This window comes from Oncorhynchus mykiss, chromosome 23, assembly GCF_057628025.1.
Source record: "Oncorhynchus mykiss isolate SJ-2025 chromosome 23, ASM5762802v1, whole genome shotgun sequence".
Taxonomy (NCBI): domain Eukaryota; kingdom Metazoa; phylum Chordata; class Actinopteri; order Salmoniformes; family Salmonidae; genus Oncorhynchus; species Oncorhynchus mykiss.
In genome coordinates this window covers 25,615,322-25,638,710 of record NC_143044.1, presented here as the reverse complement: position 1 = coordinate 25,638,710, position 23,389 = coordinate 25,615,322, and the positions used below count along the sequence as shown (strand labels likewise).

The window sequence follows — 23,389 nt, the reverse complement described above, 5'->3', positions numbered from 1 at the left end:
CTTAAAGGGATAGTTTCAAGTTTTAATGTCTCATAGGAAATATGAAATACACAATAATGTAAGTAAGTAAGCATACTACTGTGAGGGATATTTTATACTTGTACTTTTCTAATAACTCAGTTTTGTGTTCTATTCATGTGCTGTTCTAATAACCAATTTCTATGATCGTGCAAGTGACTGATTGAACGAATCCTCACTTATCAGTATCTGCAATTTGGCAGTACGCCCAGACCTTGTTTTGAGAACGAAAGATCTCAGTTTCAAGGTCTCAGCTTAGAGAGAAGAAGCCTCGTGAGATATTGGACGGTCACATTCATTATGAATGATGAATAAGCTAAATCATGCAAATATAACTTGTCTGTATATAAGAGAACTAACGGGACTACCCCAGGTGGAGCTCCTGATTGACATGTGTACTTGGTGCATTGAGTTGGTTGGAACCTCTCCAGCGCGCTGATAATAAAGGATGATTCATTCAAGATTGACTTCGAGTGTCCCTGGTGGTAATTTCTACGACATTTGTAAGAATTGCCACAACACTACATACAGGAAATATTTAAAAAGTCAGTTCCAATATAAATATTTACATGTGCAGGGATACTGGAGTGATGGAGGTAGATGTGTATAGGACTAAGGGGACTAGGCAACAGGATATGCGTTTAACAGAGTAGCGGCAGCTTGCATGTGAGTGGGTGTGCGTGCGGGTGTGGTGGGTCAGTATAAATGTACAGTACCAGTCAAAAGTTTGGGCAAACCTACTCATTCAAGGGTTTTTATTTATTTGTACTATTTTCTACTCTGTAGAATAATAGTGAAGACATCACAGCTATGAAATAACACATATGGAATCATGAAGTAACCAAAAAAGTGTTAAACAAATCAAATATATTTTATGTTTGAGGTTCTTCAAAGTAGCCACCCTTTGCCTTATTCACAACTTCCACCGAGGGTTTCTCCTCTCCCTGTTCGGGAGGTGCTCGTCGGTCGTCGTCGCCGGCCTACTAGCTACCACCGATCCATTTTTCTTTTTCGTTTGGTTCTGTCTGTTTCTTACACGTATGTTCTATTGAGTTAATTTCTGTGGGTTTATTAACCTTGATGCCTGCTGGTATTTTGTGCGGGATTATTTCTGTGTTTGTTTGGTGCGTGTGCTAGGTTGCGCCACAGGCTATTCTCACGGTCGTTTGAGCCATTGTGATTTATTTAGGAGTAGAATGTTTTTCCTCCTGTTGTCACTTCGTATTCCTGTTTTGTTGGGTGCCTTCGTTGGGTTTGTTTCCCGACCAGTTTTGTTGTGTTTTGGGACTTCCCAAATAAGTATTTTCTATTTGGACCTCAGTGCTCTCCTGCTCCTGACTCTTGCACCCACCTCGTCCTAGTGAAGCATCTTACAGCCTTGATGACAGCTTTGCACACTCTTAGCATTCTCTCAACCAGGAGGTCGGGTGATTGTGGAAGCCAGGTCATCTGATGCAGCACTCCATCACTCTCCTTCTTGGTCAAATAGCCCTTACACAGCCTGGAGGTGTGTTTTGGGTCATTGTTCTGTTGAAAAACAAATGATAGTTCCACTAAGTGCAAACCAGATGGGATGGTGTATCTCTGCAGAATGCTGTGGTAGCCATGCTGGTTAAGTGTGTCACCAGCAAAGCACCCCCACACCATCACACCTCCTCTTCCATGATTCATGCGTTCACCTACTCCGCGTCTCACAAAGACACAGCAGTGGAACCAAAAATCTCAAATTTGGACTCATCATCTCAAAAGACAGATTTCCACCGGTCTAATGTCCATTGCTTGTGTTTCTTGGCCCAAGCAAGTCTCTTCTTCTTATTGGTGTCCTTTAGTAATGGTTTCTTTGCAGAAATTTGACCATGAAGGCCTGATTCACTCAGTCTCAAATGAACAGTTGATGTTGAGATGTGTCTGTTACTTGAACTCTGTGAAGCATTTATTTGGGCTGCAATTTCTGAGGCTGGTAATTCCAATTAACATGTCATCTGCAGCAGAGGTAACTCAGGGTCTTCCTTTCCTGTGGCGGTCCTCATGAGAGCCAGTTTCATCACAGAGCTTGGTGGTTTTTGCAACTGAACTTGAAGAAACTTTCAAAGTTCTTGACATTTTCTGGATTGACTGACTTTCATGTTTTAAAGTAGAGAAGGACTCATTTCTCTTTGCTTATTTGAGCTGTTCTTGCCATAATATGGACTTGGTCTTTTACCAAATAGGGCTATCTTCTGTATATCACCCCTACCTTGTCACAACACAACTGATTGGTTCAAACGCATTAAGAAGGAAAGAAATTCCACAAATGAACAAGGCACACCTGTTAACTGAAATGCATTCCAGGTGCTGTCATCAAGGTAAAGGGTGGCTACTTCGAAGAATTTCAAATAGAAAATGATTCCATATGTATTATTTAATAGTTTTGATGTCTTCACTAGTACTCTACAATGTAGAAAATAGTAAAAATAAAGAAAACCTTTGGAATGAGTAGGTGTCCAAACTTTTGACTGGTACTGTATGTATATGCATATTATGTGTTTGTGTGTGTGTTGGAGTGTGTAGGGCTCTGTGAATGTGCATAGAGACAGTGCAAATATTGTAATTATTTTGTTAGCTTGTTGATGTCAGACTTGATGCACCAGTACCTCTTTCCCTGTGGCAGCAGAGAAAATAGTCTATGGCTTGGGTGGTTTGGGTCTTTTGGCAATGAAGCCCTTTTGTCTACGTCAGACAAACTCGTGGATACCATTTTTATGTCTGTGTGCAGTATGAAAGAAGTTGCTAACTAGAGCTTGCGCAAATGCTAACTAGTGTTAGCGCAATTACTGGAAGTCTATGGTATCATCTAGCATGCTAGTAGATACCATAGACCTCCAGTCATTGTGCTAACACTTGTTAGCATTGGCTCACAAAAGTACATCTAACTTCTTTTATACTGGATGCAGAGACATAAAAATGCTATCCCTGAGTTCAACTGACTCTGGGGTAGTAGATAAAGGGTTTCATTGACAAAATCCCGAAGTATCCCTTTAACTTCTTATGGCTGCAAGGGCAGTATTGAGTAGCTTGGATGAAAGGTGCCCAGACTAAACGGCCTGCTCCTCAGTCCCAGTTGCTAATATATGCATAGTATTATTAGTATTGGATAGAAAACACTCTGAAGTTTCTAAAACTGTTTGAATGATATCTGTGAGTATAACAGAACTCATATGGCAGGCAAAAACTTGAGAAAAAATCCAAACAGGAAGTGGGAAATCTGAGGTTGGTCGATTTTCAACCCAGCCCCTATTGAATACACAGTGGGATATTGGTTATGTTGCACTTCCTAAGGCTTCCACTAGATGTCAACCGTCTTTAGAAACTTGAATGAGGCTTCTGCTGTGATGTGGAGCCGGATGGGAGCTGTTTGAGTCAGTGGTCTGGCAGAGAGCCAGGTCCTGGTACTTCCGGCACCGACAGAGATGGCCACCTCGCTTCGCGTTCCTAGGAAACTATGCAGTTTTTTGTTTTGTTACGTGTTATTTCTTACATTAGTACCCCAGGTCATCTTAGGTTTCATTACATACAGTCGAGAAGAACTACTGAATATAAGATCAGCGTCAACTCACCATCAGTACGACCAAGAATATGTTTTTCGCGACGCGGATCCTGTGTTCTGCCTTACAAACAGGATAACGGAGTGGATCCTATGCAGTGACCCAAAAAAACGACTCCGAAAGAGAGGGAAACGAGGCGGTCTTCTGGTCAGACTCCGGAGACGGGCACACCGTGCACCACTCCCTAGCATTCTTCTTGCCAATGTCCAGTCTCTTGACAACAAGGTTGATGAAATCCGAGCAAGGTTAGCATTCCAGAGGGACATCAGAGACTGTAACGTCCTTTGCTTCACTGAAACATGGCTCACTGGAGAGACTCTATCCGAAGCGGTGCAGCCAACGGGTTTCTCCACGCATCGCGCTGACAGAAACAAACATCTTTCTGGTAAGAAGAGGGGCGGGGGCGTATGCCTCATGGCCAACGTGACATGGTGTGATGAAAGAAACATACAGGAACTCAAATCCTTCTGTTCACCTGATTTAGAATTCCTCACAATCAAATGTAGACCGCATTATCTACCAAGAGAATTCTCTTCGATTATAATCACAGCCGTATATATCCCCCCCCAAGCAGACACATCGATGGCTCTGAACGAACTTTATTTAACTCTCTGCAAACTGGAAACAATTTATCCGGAGGCTGCATTCATTGTAGCTGGGGATTTTAACAAGGCTAATCTGAAAACAAGACTCCCTAAATTTTATCAGCATATCGATTGCGCAACCAGGGGTGGAAAGACCTTGGATCATTGTTACTCTAACTTCCGCGACGCATATAAGGCCCTGCCCCGCCCCCCTTTCGGAAAAGCTGACCACGACTCCATTTTGTTGATCCCTGCCTACAGACAGAAACTAAAACAAGAGGCTCCCACGCTGAGGTCTGTCCAACGCTGGTCCGACCAAGCTGACTCCACACTCCAAGACTGCTTCCATCACGTGGACTGGGAGATGTTTCGTATTGCGTCAGATAACAACATTGACGAATACGCTGATTCGGTGTGCGAGTTCATTAGAACGTGCGTTGAAGATGTCGTTCCCATAGCAACGATTAAAACATTCCCTAACCAGAAACCGTGGATTGATGGCAGCATTCGTGTGAAACTGAAAGCGCGAACCACTGCTTTTAATCAGGGCAAGGTGTCTGGTAACATGACCGAATACAAACAGTGCAGCTATTCCCTCCGCAAGGCTATCAAACAAGCTAAGCGCCAGTACAGGGGCGGCAGGGTAGCCTAGTGGTTAGAGCGTTGGACTAGTAACCGGAAGGTTGCGAGTTCAAACCCCCGAGCTGACAAGGTACAAATCTGTCGTTCTGCCCCTGAACAGGCAGTTAACCCACTGTTCCCAGGCCGTCATTGAAAATAAGAATTTGTTCTTAACTGACTTGCCTGGTTAAATAAAGGTAAAATAAAAATTTACAAAAAAAAAAAAACAGAGCCAAAGTAGAATCTCAATTCAACGGCTCAGACACAAGAGGCATGTGGCAGGGTCTACAGTCAATCACGGACTACAGGAAGAAATCCAGCCCAGTCACGGACCAGGATGTCTTGCTCCCAGGCAGACTAAATAACTTTTTTGCCCGCTTTGAGGACAATACAGTGCCACTGACACGGCCTGCAACGAAAACATGCGGTCTCTCCTTCACTGCAGCCGAGGTGAGTAAGACATTTAAACGTGTTAACCCTCGCAAGGCTGCAGGCCCAGACGGCATCCCCAGCCGCGCCCTCAGAGCATGCGCAGACCAGCTGGCCGGTGTGTTTACGGACATATTCAATCAATCCCTATACCAGTCTGCTGTTCCCACATGCTTCAAGAGGGCCACCGTTGTTCCTGTTCCCAAGAAAGCTAAGGTAACTGAGCTGAACGACTACCGCCCCGTAGCACTCACATCCGTCATCATGAAGTGCTTTGAGAGACTAGTCAAGGACCATATCACCTCCACCCTACCTGACACCCTAGACCCACTCCAATTTGCTTACCGCCCAAATAGGTCCACAGACGATGCAATCTCAACCACACTGCACACTACCCTAACCCATCTGGACAAGAGGAATACCTATGTGAGAATGCTGTTCATCGACTACAGCTCGGCATTCAACACCATAGTACCCTCCAAGCTCGTCATCAAGCTCGAGACCCTGGGTCTCGACCCCGCCCTGTGCAACTGGGTACTGGACTTCCTGACGGGCCGCCCCCAGGTGGTGAGGGTAGGCAACAACATCTCCTCCCCGCTGATCCTCAACACTGGGGCCCCACAAGGGTGCGTTCTGAGCCCTCTCCTGTACTCCCTGTTCACCCACGACTGCGTGGCCACGCACGCCTCCAACTCAATCATCAAGTTTGCGGACGACACAACAGTGGTAGGCTTGATTACCAACAACGACGAGACGGCCTACAGGGAGGAGGTGAGGGCCCTCGGAGTGTGGTGTCAGGAAAATAACCTCACACTCAACGTCAACAAAACTAAGGAGATGATTGTGGACTTCAGGAAACAGCAGAGGGAACACCCCCCTATCCACATCGATGGAACAGTAGTGGAGAGGGTAGCAAGTTTTAAGTTCCTCGGCATACACATCACAGACAAACTGAATTGGTCCACTCACACAGACAGCATCGTGAAGAAGGCGCAGCAGTGCCTCTTCAACCTCAGGAGGCTGAAGAAATTCGGCTTGTCACCAAAAGCACTCACAAACTTCTACAGATGCACAATCGAGAGCATCCTGGCGGGCTGTATCACCGCCTGGTATGGCAACTGCACCGCCCTCAACCGTAAGGCTCTCCAGAGGGTAGTGAGGTCTGCACAACGCATCACCGGGGGCAAACTACCTGCCCTCCAGGACACCTACACCACCCGATGTCACAGGAAGGCCATAAAGATCATCAAGGACATCAACCACCCGAGCCACTGCCTGTTCACCCCGCTATCATCCAGAAGGCGAGGTCAGTACAGGTGCATCAAAGCTGGGACCGAGAGACTGAAAAACAGCTTCTATCTCAAGGCCATCAGACTGTTAAACAGCCACCACTAACACTGAGTGGCTGCTGCCAACACACTGACACTGACTCAACTCCAGCCACTTTAATAATGGGAATTGATGGGAAATGATGTAAATATATCACTAGCCACTTTAAACAATGCTACCTTATATAATGTTACTTACCCTACATTATTCATCTCATATGCATACGTATATACTGTACTCTATATCATCGACTGTATCCTTATGTAATACATGTATCGCCAGCCACTTTAAACTATGCCACTTTGTTTACATACTCATCTCATTTGTACATACTGTACTCGATACCATCTACTGTATCTTGCCTATGCTGCTCTGTACCATCACTCATTCATATATCCTTATGTACATATTCTTTATCCCCTTACACTGTGTACAAGACAGTAGTTTTGGAATTGTTAGTTAGATTACTTGTTATTACTGCATTGTCGGAACTAGAAGCACAAGCATTTCGCTACACTCGCATTAACATCTGCTAACCATGTGTATGTGACAAATAAAATTTGATTTGATGATTTGATTTGATTTGGTCACACGCATTTCACATGATAGCGACCTGCGTTCCATGGCTTTTCTACAGACATAGGAATTCTCTGGTTGGAACGTTATTGAAGATTTATGATAACAACATCCTAAAAATTGATTCTTTACTTAGTTTGACAAGTTTCTTCGACCTGTAATATAACCTTTTGAAGTATTCGTTGGACGTATGGCTGGACCTGCACGAGCGTTTGGATTTGTGTACTAAACGCGCTAACAAAAGTATTTGTATTGTATTTGTCGACATTTATAATGCGTATTTCTTTAAAATGATATGGCTCTCTGCAATATCACCAGATGTTTTTGGAACAAGTGAACGTAATGCGCCAATTTATACTGAGATTTTTTTATATAAATATGAACTTTATCAAACAAAACATACATGTATTGTGTAACATGAAGTCCTATAAGTGTCATCTGATGAAGATCATCAAAGGTTAGTGATTAATTTGATCTCTATTTGTGTTTTTTGTGACTCCTCTCTTTGGCTGGAAAAATGGCTGAATTTTTCTGTGAGTTGGTGGTGACCTAACATAATCGTTTGTGGTGCTTTCGCTGTAATGCCCATTTGAAATCGGATAATGTGGTGGGATTAACAACAAGATTACCTTTAAAACGGTATAAGATACATGTATGTTTGAGGAATTTTAATTATGAGATTTCTATTGTTTTGAATTTGGCGCCCTGCACTTTCACTGGCTGTTGTCATAGCGATCCTGTTAACGGGATTGCAGCCCTAAGAAGTTTTAACAGGACTGGGTTTATGGGCAAACAATGGAATTTGTGGCGATTTAGTTGCATCTTGAATCAAGTTCACAGTTTGAAGTTGTGTTTTATTTTGCTTGCTCGAATGGTTATATGTACACACTGCCTAGTGACTACTACAACAGTTCTTAATACTTAACCTATTATAATGTAAGCTATAGTTAACTCACAATCTGGGATGGCCACTTTAGTGCTTTCCCACCCTGAGGTGTTAAATGATTAGCCTACCAACAAGCCTGAGTTTTACAGATAGTATAGGTTTACTCTTCTTCTTAGAGAGTTGTAACCAACCCCAAACACAGACACGGGCACAACCACAGACAGACACATGGCAGTGACCACTACCTCATAAAGATATTGGTTTTCATTCATCGGCAACACATGCTGTATCGACAAATTCTTGTGAGGTATTTCAAGTAGGCTGCATGTTTTCATGTAAGAAAATGTAAGAAACATGTCTGTGGTTAAACCCTGTGGTGTGTGTGTGTGAGAGTTTCTCCCACCACTCCTTAGACCACTCAGTTAAAACTGTGTCTGGCACACACACCACTCCCTGCAGAGTAAACATTCACCTCCCTCACACACTTGAACCACTTATGTCGGAGGCAGCGAAAATAAACCACTAATCAGATGGCTGCCATGGTAGGGTTAATCATGTATGGCATACATGCATGGTGTGCACGCACACATACATGCACACCCGAGGCAGTCTGAGGAGCCAGATGGGAAGGGGCGATATAAGCCCAAAGTCCAATATAAGCCCAATGCGTTTCTATGGGCTTATTTTGGACCTAAGCCTGCCTTCCCGCTGTTGAAACAACGACTCACATTATTAGGCTGGAGACATGAGCATCTTGTCATTATATACATATCTCTGGATGAGCCTGCATACACAGCAAAGAAGTTAAAATGCTCATAAATCCTGAAACACACAAACAAGCCCAACGTGAGTTGTGTAACTGATATAACATGACATTTTATCTTATTCATTTTGCTGAGCTTTTGTCTGATGAAATACAGTATACAGCTAAGTAGAGGAATTACGCTGACAACAACAAGGCCCTTAATCAGTCAGTGTTAAGCCAGAGCAGCCACTTATCCACAGCCCACTAGTGGGAGAGGTCTGTTCTTACTTCTTAAACATCCTGATCCTGTTCTAAGGGAGTGGACTGAGGGATAGTGGCCATAGCCAGACAAAAATATGCCTTCAACCCCTGACCCCCATACATCCTCACCACTGACAACAGGCTGCTAAAGCTCAGTCTAATCCTTAGAACTGATGTCTCATTGAGTGTTCCTTCCATTAGGTATTAGCTCTATTGTGCTCACTTCCTAGAGCAATAGCTTCCAGGCTGGCTAGCAACAGCTAATGGCTGGGACTTAGGGCTTCCGCATGCTTCAGTTTGGCTGGTGCCTAGCTGAACCCGGCTAGACAAACTGAACGAGTGTGCTTGCATACTTCCTTAAAAGACCTTCGCCTGAAAAACAAGAGAAAAAAAGAAAAATCGACAATAGTACTGTTTGTCCATATTAAGACGCCGTAGCCAGTATAGACTTCCTCAAAATAGTCCGAATTAATCTAAGCTAACTCAAGAAATATGTAATTAATTAAAGTTTTTGCCGAGGAGATCTTAGTCCCGCAATTTTACATCTAACTACTTGGTGCAGTATTTTTCGAGTGAAAAAATCAGCATGAAAACGAGTTGTCTCTGGTTGAACGCCAACAAACTTAATTGAAGAATCCTTACTGTTGACTGATCACTAACAGAGGGTAGTAGACTTCGGCTCTCAAACTTCGGCTTGCTTGGAAAAAAAGGTTGTGCGCACAAACAGCCGAAAAAACCCTTGCCAAAGACTAAAACGAACAAACATTTCACAAAATGTTGTCATAATATACACTACATGACCAAAAGTATGTGGACACCTGCTCTTTGAACATCTCATTCCAAAATCATGGTCATTAATATGGAGTTGGTCCCCCCTTTGCTGCTATAACAGCCTTCACTCTTCTGGGAAGGCTTTCCACTAGACGTTGGAACATTGCTGCAGGGACTTGCTTCCATTCAGCCACAGGCATTGGTGAGGTCTGGCACTGACGTTGGGTGATTAGGACTTCCCCAAACTGTTGCCATAAAGTTGGAAGCACAGAATTGTCTAGAATGCCTTTGAATGCTGTTGTGTTAAGATTTCCCTTCACTGGAACTAAGGGGCCTAGGCCAAACAATGAAAAACAGCCCCAGACCATTATTCCTCCCCCACCAAACTTTACAGTTGGCACTATGCATTGGGGCAGGTCACTCTAGAGAACATGTTTCCACTGCTCCAGAGTCCAATGGCAGCTTTACACCACTCCACCTCACGCTTGGCATTGAGCATTATGATTTTAGTCTTGTGTGCGGCTGCTCGGCCATGGAGACCCATTTCATGAAACTCCCGACGAACAGTTCTTGTGCTGACGTTGCTTCCAGAAGCAGTTTGGAACTCGTAGTGAGTGTTGCAACCGAGGACAGATGCACTTCAGCACTCGGCGGTCCCGTTCTGTGTGCTTGTGTGGCCCATCACTTCACGGCTGAGCCATTGTTGCTCCTAGACGTTTCCAATTCACAATTAACAGCACTAAGAATTTACTGGGGCAGCTCTAGCAGGGCAGAAATTTGACAAACTGAAAGGTGGCATCCAATTACGGTGCCAGGTTGAAAGTCACTGAGCTCTTCAGTAAGCCCATTTTACTGCAAATTTGTCTAAGGAGATTGCGTGTGCTCAATTTTATACACCCGTCAGCAACGGTTGTGGCTGAAATAGCCAAATCCAATAATTTGTTGGGGTGTCCACATACTGTTGTGTGTATATATAGTGTATGTACGAACTGTTTTGAATAAAAAACATGCGGACGCCTTAACACAGTCTTGTGGGGGAGATGGAGGAAGGGTATTTCCATGGTAACAGAATTACACCGAGACTCAGATTTTTCACTTAAATGTATGCTAAACAAAAACCATTGATTTAAAAGTTTAACAGACCATACAACTTTATGCAAAAGGCCTACTTTTAACCATTTAGACAGAAAAAAAACACATTTAGTGGAAGAACTGTGCAGATGCAAAGCTTGGTAACAGAATTTCGGTAAAACCTCAGTTTTTTTTATGTGAGCAAGTTTTCCAAAAACTCAAAATTATGATCAAAATATATCTGCAGAAAGAATGGGGTGTCAGCTATGACATGACACCATGACTTTGAAAACATATATACACTGCTCAAAAAAATAAAGGGAACACTAAAATAACACATCCTAGATCTGAATGAATGAAATATTCTTATTAAATACTTTTTTCTTTACATAGTTGAATGTGCTGACAACAAAATCACACAAAAATTATCAATGGAAATCAAATGTATCAACCCATGGAGGTCTGGATTTGAAGTCACACTCAAAATTAAAGTGGAAACCACACTACAGGCTGATCCAACTTTGATATAATGTCCTTAAAACAAGTAAAAATGAGGCTCAGTAGTGTGTGGTCTCCACGTGCCTGTATGACCTCCCTACAACACCTGGGCATGCTCCTGATGAGGTGGCGGATGGTCTCCTGAGGGATCTCCTCCCAAACCTGGACTAAAGCATCCGCCAACTCCTGGACAGTCTGTGGTGCAATGGAGCGAGACAAGATGTCCCAGATGTGCTCAATTGGATTCAGGTCTGGGGAACGGGCGGACCAGTTCATAGCATCAATGCCTTCCTCTTGCAGGAACTGCTGACACACTCCAGCCACATGAGGTCTAGCATTATCTTGCATTAGGAGGAACCCAGGGCCAACCGCACCAGCATATGGTCTCACAAGGGGTCTGAGGATCTCATCTCGGTACCTAATGGCAGTCAGGCTGCCTCTGGCGAGCACATGGAGGGCTGTGCGGCCCCCCAAAGAAATGCCACCCCACACCATGACTGACCCACCGCCAAACCGGCCATGCTGGAGGATGTTGCAGGCAGCAGAACGTTCTCCACGGCGTCTCCAGACTCTGTCACGTCTGTCACGTGCTCGGTGTGACCCTGCTTTCATCTGTGAAGAGCACAGGGCACCAGTGGCGAATTTGCCAATCTTGGTGTTTTCTGGCAAATGCCAAACGTCCTGCACGGTGTTGGGCTGTAAGCACAACTCCCACCTGTGGACGTCGGGCCCTCATACCACCCTCATGGAGTCTGTTTCTGACCATTTGAGCAGACACATGCACATTTGTGGCCTGCTGGAGGTCATTTTGCAGGGCTCTGGCAGTGCTCCTCCTGCTCCTCCTTGCACAAAGGCGGAGGTAGCGGTCCTGCTGCTGGGTTGTTCCCTCCTCCACGTCTCCTGATGTACTGGCCTGTCTCCTGGTAGCGCCTCCATGCTCTGGACACTACTCTGACAGACACAACAAACCTTCTTGCCACAGCTCGCATTGATGTGCCATCCTGGATGAGCTGCACTACCTGAGCCACTTGTGTGGGTTGTAGACTCCGTCTCATGCTACCACTAGAGTGAAAGCACCACCAGCATTCAAAAGTGACCAAAACATCAGCCAGGAAGCATAGGAACTGAGAAGTGGTCTGTGGTCACCACCTGCAGAACCACTCCTTTATTGGGGGTGTCTTGCTAATTGCCTATAATTTCCACCTGTTGTCTATTCCATTTGCACAACAGCATGTGAAATTTATTGTCAATCAGTGTTGCTTCCTAAGTTTGATTTCACAGAAGTGTGATTGACTTGGAGTTACATTGTGTTGTTTAAGTGTCCCTTTATTTTTTTTAGCAGTGTATTATGTTTTTTCAACTACAGTAAGTGAAGTGGATTTACATCCAGTAACAGAATTGCGGTAACCAGTGGTGAAAAAAGTACCAAATTGTCATAATTGAGTAAAAGTTAAAATACCTTTCAAGAAAATGACTCAAGTAAAAGTGAAAGTCACCCAGTACAATACTACGTGAATAAAAGTAAAACAATATTTGGTTTTAAATATACTTAAGTATCAAAAGTAAAAGTATAAATCATTTCAAATAAAGCAAACCAGACGGCACCAATGTTTTTTGTATTTTTTTTTTTTACCGATAGCCAGGTGTCAAGACTTCCGCCGAAGTCGGCTCCTCTCCTTGTTCGGTACAGCGTTTGGCGGTCAACGTCACTGGCTTTCTAGCTATCGCCGCTCCATTTTTCATTGTTCCGTTTGTTTTGTCTTGTTCCCTGCACACCTGGTTTTCATTCCCTAATCACACTGCATGTATTTATTCCTCTGTTAAACTCCATGTCTTTGTGTGAAATTGTTTATTGTTATTGTGACACGCCAGGCTATGTTTCCATGTTCCATGTTTGTGCACGTTGTATGTTCGTTTGGTACATTAGCTTTGGTGAAAGTTTTTTCGCGCTTTTGCCTTTTTCTGGAGGTTTTGACGCAGTTTGCGTCCATCTGCTTTTTTCACTCCGGCTTGAATAAAGAGTGCGCCTGTTCACAACACTCTGCTCTCCTGCACCTGACTTTGCCACCAGTACACACACCCTTGACACCAGGGGCACACTCCAGCACTCAGACATAATTTACAAACTAAGAATTTGTGTTTAGTGAGTCTGCCAGATCAGAGGCAAGTAGGGATGTTCTCTTAATAAGTGTGTGAATTGGACCATTTTCCTGTCCTGCTAAGCACTCAAAATGTAAGGAGTGCTTTTGGGTTTCAGGGAAAATTTATGGAGTAAAAAGTACATTATTTTCTTTAGGAATGTAGTGGAGTAAAAGTTGTCAAAAATATAAATATTAAACTAAAGTACAGATGCACAAAATACTTTCAAGTACTAGGTACAGGTACTTTACACCACTGGAGGTAATGGAATTTCATTATGGGTCCCTAATCTGTCCTATACAGAAATGCATAATTATGGATATGAATGTCATTCTCTTCATGGATGTATCCTCAATAGGTACAAAGGTATGCTATATGCTATATCCTCCTTTGCATATGTGTGTACTGTTCTACACACTGGTTATTATTTGAAGGAGCTCTGCCACCAAACAAGACCAAATTTGGTCCAATCATAGACGTCCATGTTTCACAAGTTTGGACATCAAAGTACAGCACAGCACAGTACAGTACAGTAACGTTCAGTACAGTGAAGTATATCCACTCTATTCTACTGTTCAAGAACAGTTCAGGACTGTACTGAACTATACTTTTCGTTACTATACTGAACTATACTCTACTTTTCTTTTCTTTACTGTACTGTGCTGTCCAAACTTGTGATACATCGATGTTAATGATTCGGTCCGACCTGTACCAAATCAATCATGGACCTCTATGTTTTGGACCAAAAAATACATCTGTGGACGTTGAAATAAAGGCCAGGGCGGATTGACCAAATTTCAACGTCCAAGGACGTCCGGTGTCAGTCGGTGCTTAGTGGGTGATGATGCATGTTACAGTAAATGGAAAGAGAGGGAGAGTTGACATTAATATACAGTGCCTTCGGAAAGTATTCAGATCCCTTGACTTCTTTTCCAAATTTTGTTACGTTACAGCCTTATTCTAAAATGTATTAATCATTTCCCCCTCAATCTACACACAATACCCCATAATGACAAAGAAAAAAGAGGATTTTAGACATTTTTGCTAATTTATTGCAAAAAAAATAATTAAATATGACATTTACATAAGTATTCAGACCCTTTACTCCGTACTTTGTTGAAGCGCCTTTGGCAGCAATTACAGCTTTGAGTCTTCTAGGGTATGACACTACAAGCTTGGCACACCTGTATTTGGGGAGTTTCTCCCATTCTTCTCTGCAGGTCCTCTCAAGCTCTGTCAGGTTGGATGGGAGCGTTGCTGCACAGCTATTCTCAGGTCTCTCCAGAGATGTTCGATCAGGTTCAAGTCTGGTCTCTGGCTGGGCCACTCAAGGACATTCAGAGACTTGTCTCGAATGAGACATTGTCTTGGCTGTGTGCTTAGGGTCATTGTCCTGTTGGAAGGTGAACCTTCGCCCCAGTCTGAGGTCCTGAGTGCTCTGGAGCAGGCTTCCATCAAGGATCTCTCTGTACTTTGCTCATCTTTGCCTCAATCCTGACTAGTCTCCCAGTCCCTGCCGCTGAAAAACATCGGCCAACACCATGCTTCACTGTAGGGATGGTGCCAGGTTTCCTCCAGGGTGACGCTTGGCATTCAAGTCAAAGAGTTCAATCTTGGTTTCACCAGACCAGAGAATCTTGGTTCTCATGGTCTGGGAGTCTTTAGGTTCCTTTTGGCAAACTCCAAGCGGGCTGTCATGTGCCTTTTACTGAGAAGTGGCTTCAATCTGGCCACTCTATCATAAATGCCTGATTGGTGGAGTGCTGCAGAGATGGTTGTCCTTCTGGAAGTTTGTCCCATCTCCACAGAGGAACTTTAGAACTCTGTCAGAGTGACCATCGGGTTCTTGGTCACCTCCCTGACCACGGCCCTTCTCCCCCGATTGCTCAGTTTGGCCGGGCAGTCAGCTCTAGGAAGAGTCTTTCCAAATCATGTCCAATCAATTGAATTTACCACAGGTGGACTGCAATCAAGTTGTAGAAACATAAAAAATTATCAATGGAAACAGGATGCACCTGAGCTCAATTTCGAGTCTCATAGAAAAGGGGCTGAATACTTATGTAAATAAGGTATTTCTGTTTTTATTTTTAATGCATTTGCTAAAATTTGTAATGATCAGTTAACTTTGTCATTATGGGGTATTGTGTGTAGATTGCTGAGGATTTCTATTTAAAATCAATTTTAGAATAAGGCTGTAACGTAACAAAATGTGGAAAAAGTCGAGGGGTCTGAATACTTTCCGAATGCACTGTATATAAGAAAGAGAGAGATTATGAAGGCAGATGACCCTCAGACTGGTCTCACTCAGACAGCCAGCATCCATCTTACCTCGATTGCAAGGACGTCTGTATGAGGAACCAGACAAGAGGGCAATGGACGCAGAACACACACAAACACCCAGACACTCTTAAGGCCTCTATGTGAGGCTGGAATAGATGATGCACCAGCCCATCACCAGCACGGCCTGTATGTGTGTGTGTGTGTGTTTGTTTTGTGTGCGCACTTGCGTGCTGGCGTGTGTGTGTGTGTGTGTCTCCGGGCATATAAAGTGCAGCCCCAGCACAATCCCCTGACAGCCAGGCTGGCGAGAGAAAGGTTATCTTGACTTTACACCCCAAGCAGACAGAATGAGAAAAAAAACAGTTATCAGCTGAACATAACAGTATGCCAGTGGAAGGGAGGACAGTAGAAGATGACCCAAGTGGTTTGTGACTACTATGATTTCAGTTACCTATTTTACTGATTTGTTAACAGAATTAGGTTTTAATCACTTAATAATTTAGAAACAAAATTGAGGTCTACCTTTTCTTGTTACTTCTGTGACTTTTATTTTCCTTCCTCCACATGAGGGATAGAACAAATTATCCTGGGGCCTCTCGAGTGGCGCTGGTGTGTATACTTCACTGGTGTGCCATCCAGCCCTGGAGTTTTCCCGGACTTAAAGGCTTTAAATGCATAAAGAAGTTCCTCCTCTGTAATTTGCCTTCACATAAGTCTTTCTGTACAGATGTTAATTTTACATTATTAATAGGAAAACAATCCATACAATTAGGTTTGGTTAATGGAAATGGGGGAGACTGAAATGAAAACATATTCTTAAAGTACTTTACTTCCTCTTTCCCCCACTGTATATATATATATATATATATATATATATATATATATATATGTGTGTGTGTGTGTGTGTGTAATAATGACAATTACAACAATACTGAATGAACAATGAATATTTATTTTAACTTAATATAATACATAAATTACATCTATTTAATCTCAAATAAGTAATGAAACGTGTTCAATTTGGTTTAAATAATGCAAAAACAGTGTTGGAGAAGAAAGTAAAAGTGCAATATGTGCCATGCAAAAAAGCGAACGTTTAAGTTACTTGCTCAGAACATGAGAACATATGAAAGCTGGTGGTTCCTTTGAACATGTGTCTTCAATATTTCCAGTTAAGAAGTTTTAAGTTGTCATTATTATAGGCATTATGACGCGTCAACTATTTCTCTCTATACCATATGTATTTCATATACCTTTGACTATTGGATGTTCTAATAGGTACTTTAGTATTGCCAGCCTAATCTCAGGAGTTGGTAGGCTTGAAGTCATAAACAGCGCTGTGCTCAAGCATTGCTAAGAGCTGCTGGCAAACGCAGTAATGTGCTGTTGGAATGCATGCTTACGAGCCTGCTGCTGCCTACCACCGCTCAGTCAGACTGCTCTATCAAATCATAGACTTAATTATAATATAATAAACATACAGAAATACGAGCCTTTGGTCATTTATTTGGTCAAATTCGGAAACTATCATTTCGAAAACAAAACTTTTATTCTTTCAGTGAAATAAGGAACCGTTATGTATTTTATCGAACGGGTGGCAACCCTAAGTCTAAATATTTATTTTACATTGCACAACCTTCAATATTATTTCATAATTATGTACAATTCTGGCAAATTAATTACGGTCTTTGTTAGGAAGAAATGGTCTTCACACAGTTCGCAACGAGCCAGGCGGCCCAAACTGCTGCATATTTCCTGACTCTGCTTGCACTGAACGCAAGAGAAGTGACGCAATTTCTCCAGTTAATATTGCCTGCTAACATGCATTTCTTTTCACTAAATATGCAGGTTTTAAAAAATATACACTTCCGTGTAATGATTTTAAGAAAGGCATTGAGGTTTATGGTTAGGTACATTTGTGCAACGATTGTGCTTTTTTTCGCGAATGCGCTTTTGTTAAATCATCACCCGTTTGACGAAATTGAAGAAGGCTGTGATTCGATGATAAATTAACAGGCAACGCATTGATTATATGCAACACAGGACAAGCTAGTTAACCTAGGAATATCATCAACCATGTGTAGTTAACTAGTGATTATGTTAAGATTGATTGATTGTTTTTTTATAAGATACGTTTAATGCTAGCTAGCAACTTACCTTAGCTCCTTGCTGCACTCGCGTAACAGGTGGTCAGCCTGCCACGCAGTCTCCTCGTGGATTGCAATGTGATCGGCCATAATCCGCGCCCAAAAAGGCAGATTACCGATTGTTAGGAAAACTTTAAAATCGGCCCTAATTAAATCAGCCATGCCGATTAATCGGCCAACCACTAATCAAAACAAGCAATGTCCACAATTATCTCATCTAGGCTATATTTACTCTCATACATCAAATAGTTTGCCATACTAGAGTAAACATGGAAAGAAAAATCTAGAATATCACATAAACAAGCTAGGTTTATTGAAATGATACTCCTGTGATTTTGAAAGAAATTGACAGACAAGACCATCTAGCCTCTCTCTCTCCTATCACGAGGCTGATAAATGCCACATGTATTCTATTCAAATGCTGCTGCTTTAGCCCCACCGGGTCAGTCGCATGAGTCCCATTAGATTAGGCATGTGATTACATTACAGCCTAAAGGTCTAAAAACATATCTTACAGCCAGGCCCCTTCTGACAGCCTACACAACAGGAGAGATAACACTGGGTTAGTCAGTAGTACCTACTACACTACCAATAAGGGACATACTGGCAGGTCTGGAGTCAGCCCCGTTGCCTGTGTGGACTTCATACTCTAATCATTGGATGGTCTATTGATATCACTCTTTCTCACACACACACACAAAGACACGCACGCACACACATGCATGCAGGTGCACACACACGCAGTCTTTCTTGTCCCTTTCTAATCTCCAAATCCTAATGATGTGGTCCTCATTCCGTACGCGTGAAATAACAGCCCTATACAGCTGTTCTTTAGGTTTCCGTCTACCTAGTACCTCATCAGTGGAACAACGTGTGCCTGTGGCATCTAACCTCAGAGACATTCTGACCAGCTACTGAGGCAGGAGACGCAAGACTCAAGACACAGTTCCCTCTGGTTCGGCATTGATCCTCCTCTGCATAGACAGAGATTTATCCCTATAGTACTCTACTGCCAAGCCCACACAGACCCACACCCATCAAGTCCCATAATATCTCACCGAGACTGAACAGGATCTGGCTGATTTGTATTTAAAATCGGCAAATATTATGTCTTGTGCCAACATTTTATGATAAACTGATTACAGGAGCAGTATACGGTATCTAATAGGTATACCAAGTCCTAGTAGGGAGAGGCTAGGCTACTACTACCACCGTTCCAGTTGGAAAAGCCTCAAAACCAAGGTAATGACTGAACACTACTCCCTATAAGAAAAATAATAAACTATGATGCAGTTTCCCAGCATGGTTGACAAGACCATGTTCATGCTCCCCCCTGCATACCACTATACTATCACATTCTAGATCTAATGGAAACTTAGGCTAAATCCACCATGATCCTTCACTCTGTGGACTTTGTGATACACACTGAATACAACGAGTACATGCATTCACGCATGCACTGAACACACACACACACTTCTACCCAGGCCATGTCTGTAAGTGTAGACTCTTTATCTTGTCTCTAATCTTTTCCAATAAGCATTTTGACCAGAGCCCTAAGGGCCCTGTTCAAAAGTCCTGCACTACATACGGAATAGGGTGCCATTTGGGGTGCAGACAGAGTTGCTCCCTGTCACAGTGAATCTAAAGACTGATTTAAACCACTAGAAGGACTTTCCCTCCCTGTCACAGTGAACCTGGAGACTGATTTAAATCACTAGAAGGACTTTCCCTCCCTGTCACAGTGAATCTAAAGACTGATTTAAATCACTAGAAGGACTCTCCCTCCCTGTCACAGTGAACCTGGAGACTGATTCAAATCACTAGAAGGACTCTCCCTCCCTGTCACAGTGAACCTGGAGACTGATTTAAACCACTAGTAGGACTCTCTCTCCCTGTCACAGTGAAAACTGAAGACTGATTTAAACCACTAGTAGGACTCTCCCTCCCTGTCACAGTGAACCTGGAGACTGATTTAAACCACTAGTAGGACTCTCCCTCCCTGTCACAGTGAACCTGGAGACTGATTTAAACCACTAGAAGGACTCTCCCTCCCACTCACAGAGACACTCAGTGAATCATCAGATGAATGTTAACTGAATAAAAATCAACATAAATCTTACCAATGTCTCTACAATGTCACCGTTGTTACAACCCCTCTCTCTTTCACACACACCCCACAGACACACACACACAGTGATAAATGGTGAAGGATGCCTGTTGTGAATTTTTATTACCACATCCTCCCAGACACTCTTCTTTGCCTTTTTGTCCTTGCTGGGCTTACAGGGCTCCCTGCCACACCCTTGTGTGTGTTTGTGTGTGTGTGTGTGTGTGTGTGTGTGTGTGTGTGTGTGTGTGTGTGTGTGTGTGTGTGTGTGTGTGTGTGTGTGTGTGTGTGTGTGTGTGTGTGTGTGTGTGTGTGTGTGTGTGTGTGTGTGTGGGGTGTCTTTACGAGCAGAGTGTCGGTGGCCGTCATGGAGGACACAGATGTGGAGCCAGCAACAGTAAAAACAGACCCATAAAGACACTGAAAATAGTCCTTTACGAGACCAGCACAGATGTGGAGCCAGCAACACATGCATTCAGATCACTGGAGCCATTAACTTCTATACTCCATCCCAGTCAATGTCATCCCATCTCAGCCTGTCTCTCTCTGGGGTCTGCCCTTGGGTTCTTCTTATCTCAGACACCAAAGGGCACATCTCAAGAATCTGAGTGACTTCCTCTCCTTATTGATGTGAAAGAGCTGGATAAATGAAAGTAAAATCCCAGTAGACATCTTCCACCATACTGCTTCATTTACCCTGTTTTCAAATCATGTTGATGAATGTAGTGTTTCATTTTTTTTTTTTTTAAGAAAAAAAAAGGTTTTCTTAAGGACTGAAACAGTCGGAATCATTTCTGGAATTTTCATATATGACAAGCAAAATGGCCACTACAGAAGTGAATGATTCCAACCAAATTATATCCACATTACTGAGCCATAAAAAGGCAACAATCAGTCCATGAACACTTTGTGATGACTTAACAGCTCCATTGACTTCCAGCAGTAAACTCAGCCTTCCCTCCTTCCCACCCCTCCCTATGGGCTTAAGATAAATATTTCAGTAGAAACTTTACTATCTCAGGGCATCAGTGTTTAAACATAAAGTAAAAGACTTAAGTGGGAGCAAAGGGCAATGTTATGACTGAACCCTCATAGTAATCACAGCTTGAGGAAATGGCTGTGCTGGCAAAGTGATATGATTACTACAGGCTGAAGTATGAGGAAACAGGCCATAGAATATCTAATCATGGGTTAAGTAAAGCTGTGTGAAGGTCCATTCATCTTGGATGAAGATTTTTCAGGGGCAGGACAGGAAAACACAAAAGAGAACAAATATTCACCACACATACAGTACCAGTCAAAAGGTTGGACACACCTACTCCTTTTTCTTGATTTTTACTATTTTCTACATTGTAGAATAATAGTGAAGACATCAAAACTATGAAATAACACATATGGAATCATGTAGTAACCAAAAAAAGTGTTAAACAAATCAGAATATATTTTATATTCTTCAAAGTAGTCACCCTTTGCCTTCCATGACAGCTTTGCACACGCTTGGCATTCTCTCAACCAGCTTCATGGGGTAGTCACCTGGAATGCATTTCAATTAACAGGTGTGGCTTCTTAAAAGTTAATTTGTGGAATTTCCTTCCTTCTTAATGCATTTGAGCCAATCAGTTGTGTTGTGATAAGGTATGGTTGGTATACAGAAGATTTTGGTAAACGACCAAGTCCATATTATGGCAAGAACAGCTCAAATAAGCAAAGATAAACCACAGCCCATCATTACTTTTAGACATGGAGGTTAGTCAATCTGGACAATTTCAAGAACTTTGAAAGTTTGTTCAAGTGCAGTTGCAAAAACCATCTAGCGCTATGATGAAAGTGGCTCTCATGAGGGCTGCCACAGGAAAGGAAGACCCAGAGTTACCTCTGCTGCAGAGGATAAGTTCATTAGAGTTACCAGCTTCAGAAATGGGCGATTAACTGCATGTCAGATTGCAGCCCAAATTGATGCTTCACAGTTTTCAAGTAACATCAACTGTTCAGAGGAGACTCTGTGAATCAGGCCTTCATGGTCAAATTGCTGCAAAGAAACCATTACTAAAGGACACCAATAAGAAGAGACTTAATTGGGCCAAGAAACACAAGCAATGGACATTAGACTGGTGGAAATTTGTCCTTTGGTCTGGAGTCCAAATTTGAGATTTTTGGTTCCAACCGCCGTGTCTTTGTGAGACGCAGAGTCGGTGAACGGATGGCTCCCACCGGGAAGCATGGAGGAGGAGGTGTGATAGGGCTTTGCTGGAGACACTGTCAGTGATTTATTTAGAATTCAAGGCACACTTAACCATCATGGCTACCACAGCATTCTGCAGCATTACACTCCCACTAAGCGCAAACCAGATGGGATGGTATCATTTGTTTTTCAACAGGACAATGACCCAAAACACACCTCCAGGCTGTGTAAGGGCTATTTGACCAAGACGGAGAGTGATGGAGTGCTGCATCAGATGACCTGGCCTCCACAATCACCTGACCTTAACCCAATTGAGATGGTTTGGGATGAGTTGGACTGCAGAGTGAAGGAAAAAAAGCCAATAAGTGCTCAGCATATGTGGGAACTCCTTCAGGACTGTTGGAAAAGCATTCCAGGTGACTACCTCAAGAAGCACTTTTTTGGTTACTACATGATTCCATATGTGTTATTTCATAGTTTTGATGTCTTCACTATTATTCTACAATGTAGAAAATAGTAAACAAAAATAAAGAAAAACCCTTGAATGAGTAAGTGTATCCAAACTTTTGACTGGTTTGACTGAGCTGATTGAACTGGAGTTGGAAGTGTATTTGACTGTTATTGAACCTTGTTTGTCAGCGCTCTGCGATTCAAAACTAACAGCCACAAGGAAACTGCTATAGTTTTCAGTCTGGGAGTGACAGTTGACTTTCAGTCAACACTCAGGTAGTGGGGTTGTTCCCTTTCTTCGTGATTGTAACCTATCACCAGCTCACTACCTCTGTTACATAAGAAAGACACAGACTACACAGTGAGATCAGATGGACGTTTACCACAGTGGGGAAAGGTGAAAGGTCATTAAAACAGGATACATGGGCACTGTGGAAGGAGAAAGCGACCTGAATGTAATCCTGAGAAGGTCTTGCTGTCATGGACAACACCAAGAGACAGACAGTAGGAGCTTGGGCATAGCCTATTTGTCAAACTGACAGAGACACCCACGGACGGCGTTAGCTATCTGAGCAAATAGTGAATAAGCCAGAATAAAAGACGAGAAAGCAGACTGTTTATGGACGCCCGGTTCTTACTCTACAGCCCTTTCAGAATCAAAACAACATTTTAACTTTTACTAAAAGTTATTAGGTCATTGTTTCAAGC

General features: G+C 42.8%; 1 protein-coding gene across 1 annotated transcript in view; it reads right to left on the bottom strand.

Moving 5' to 3' along the window:
- LOC110502647 (uncharacterized) overlaps positions 1-23,389 on the bottom strand; it is a 53,207-nt gene that overhangs the window by 6,513 nt on the left and 23,305 nt on the right. The gene's annotated exons all lie outside the window — the stretch shown is intronic.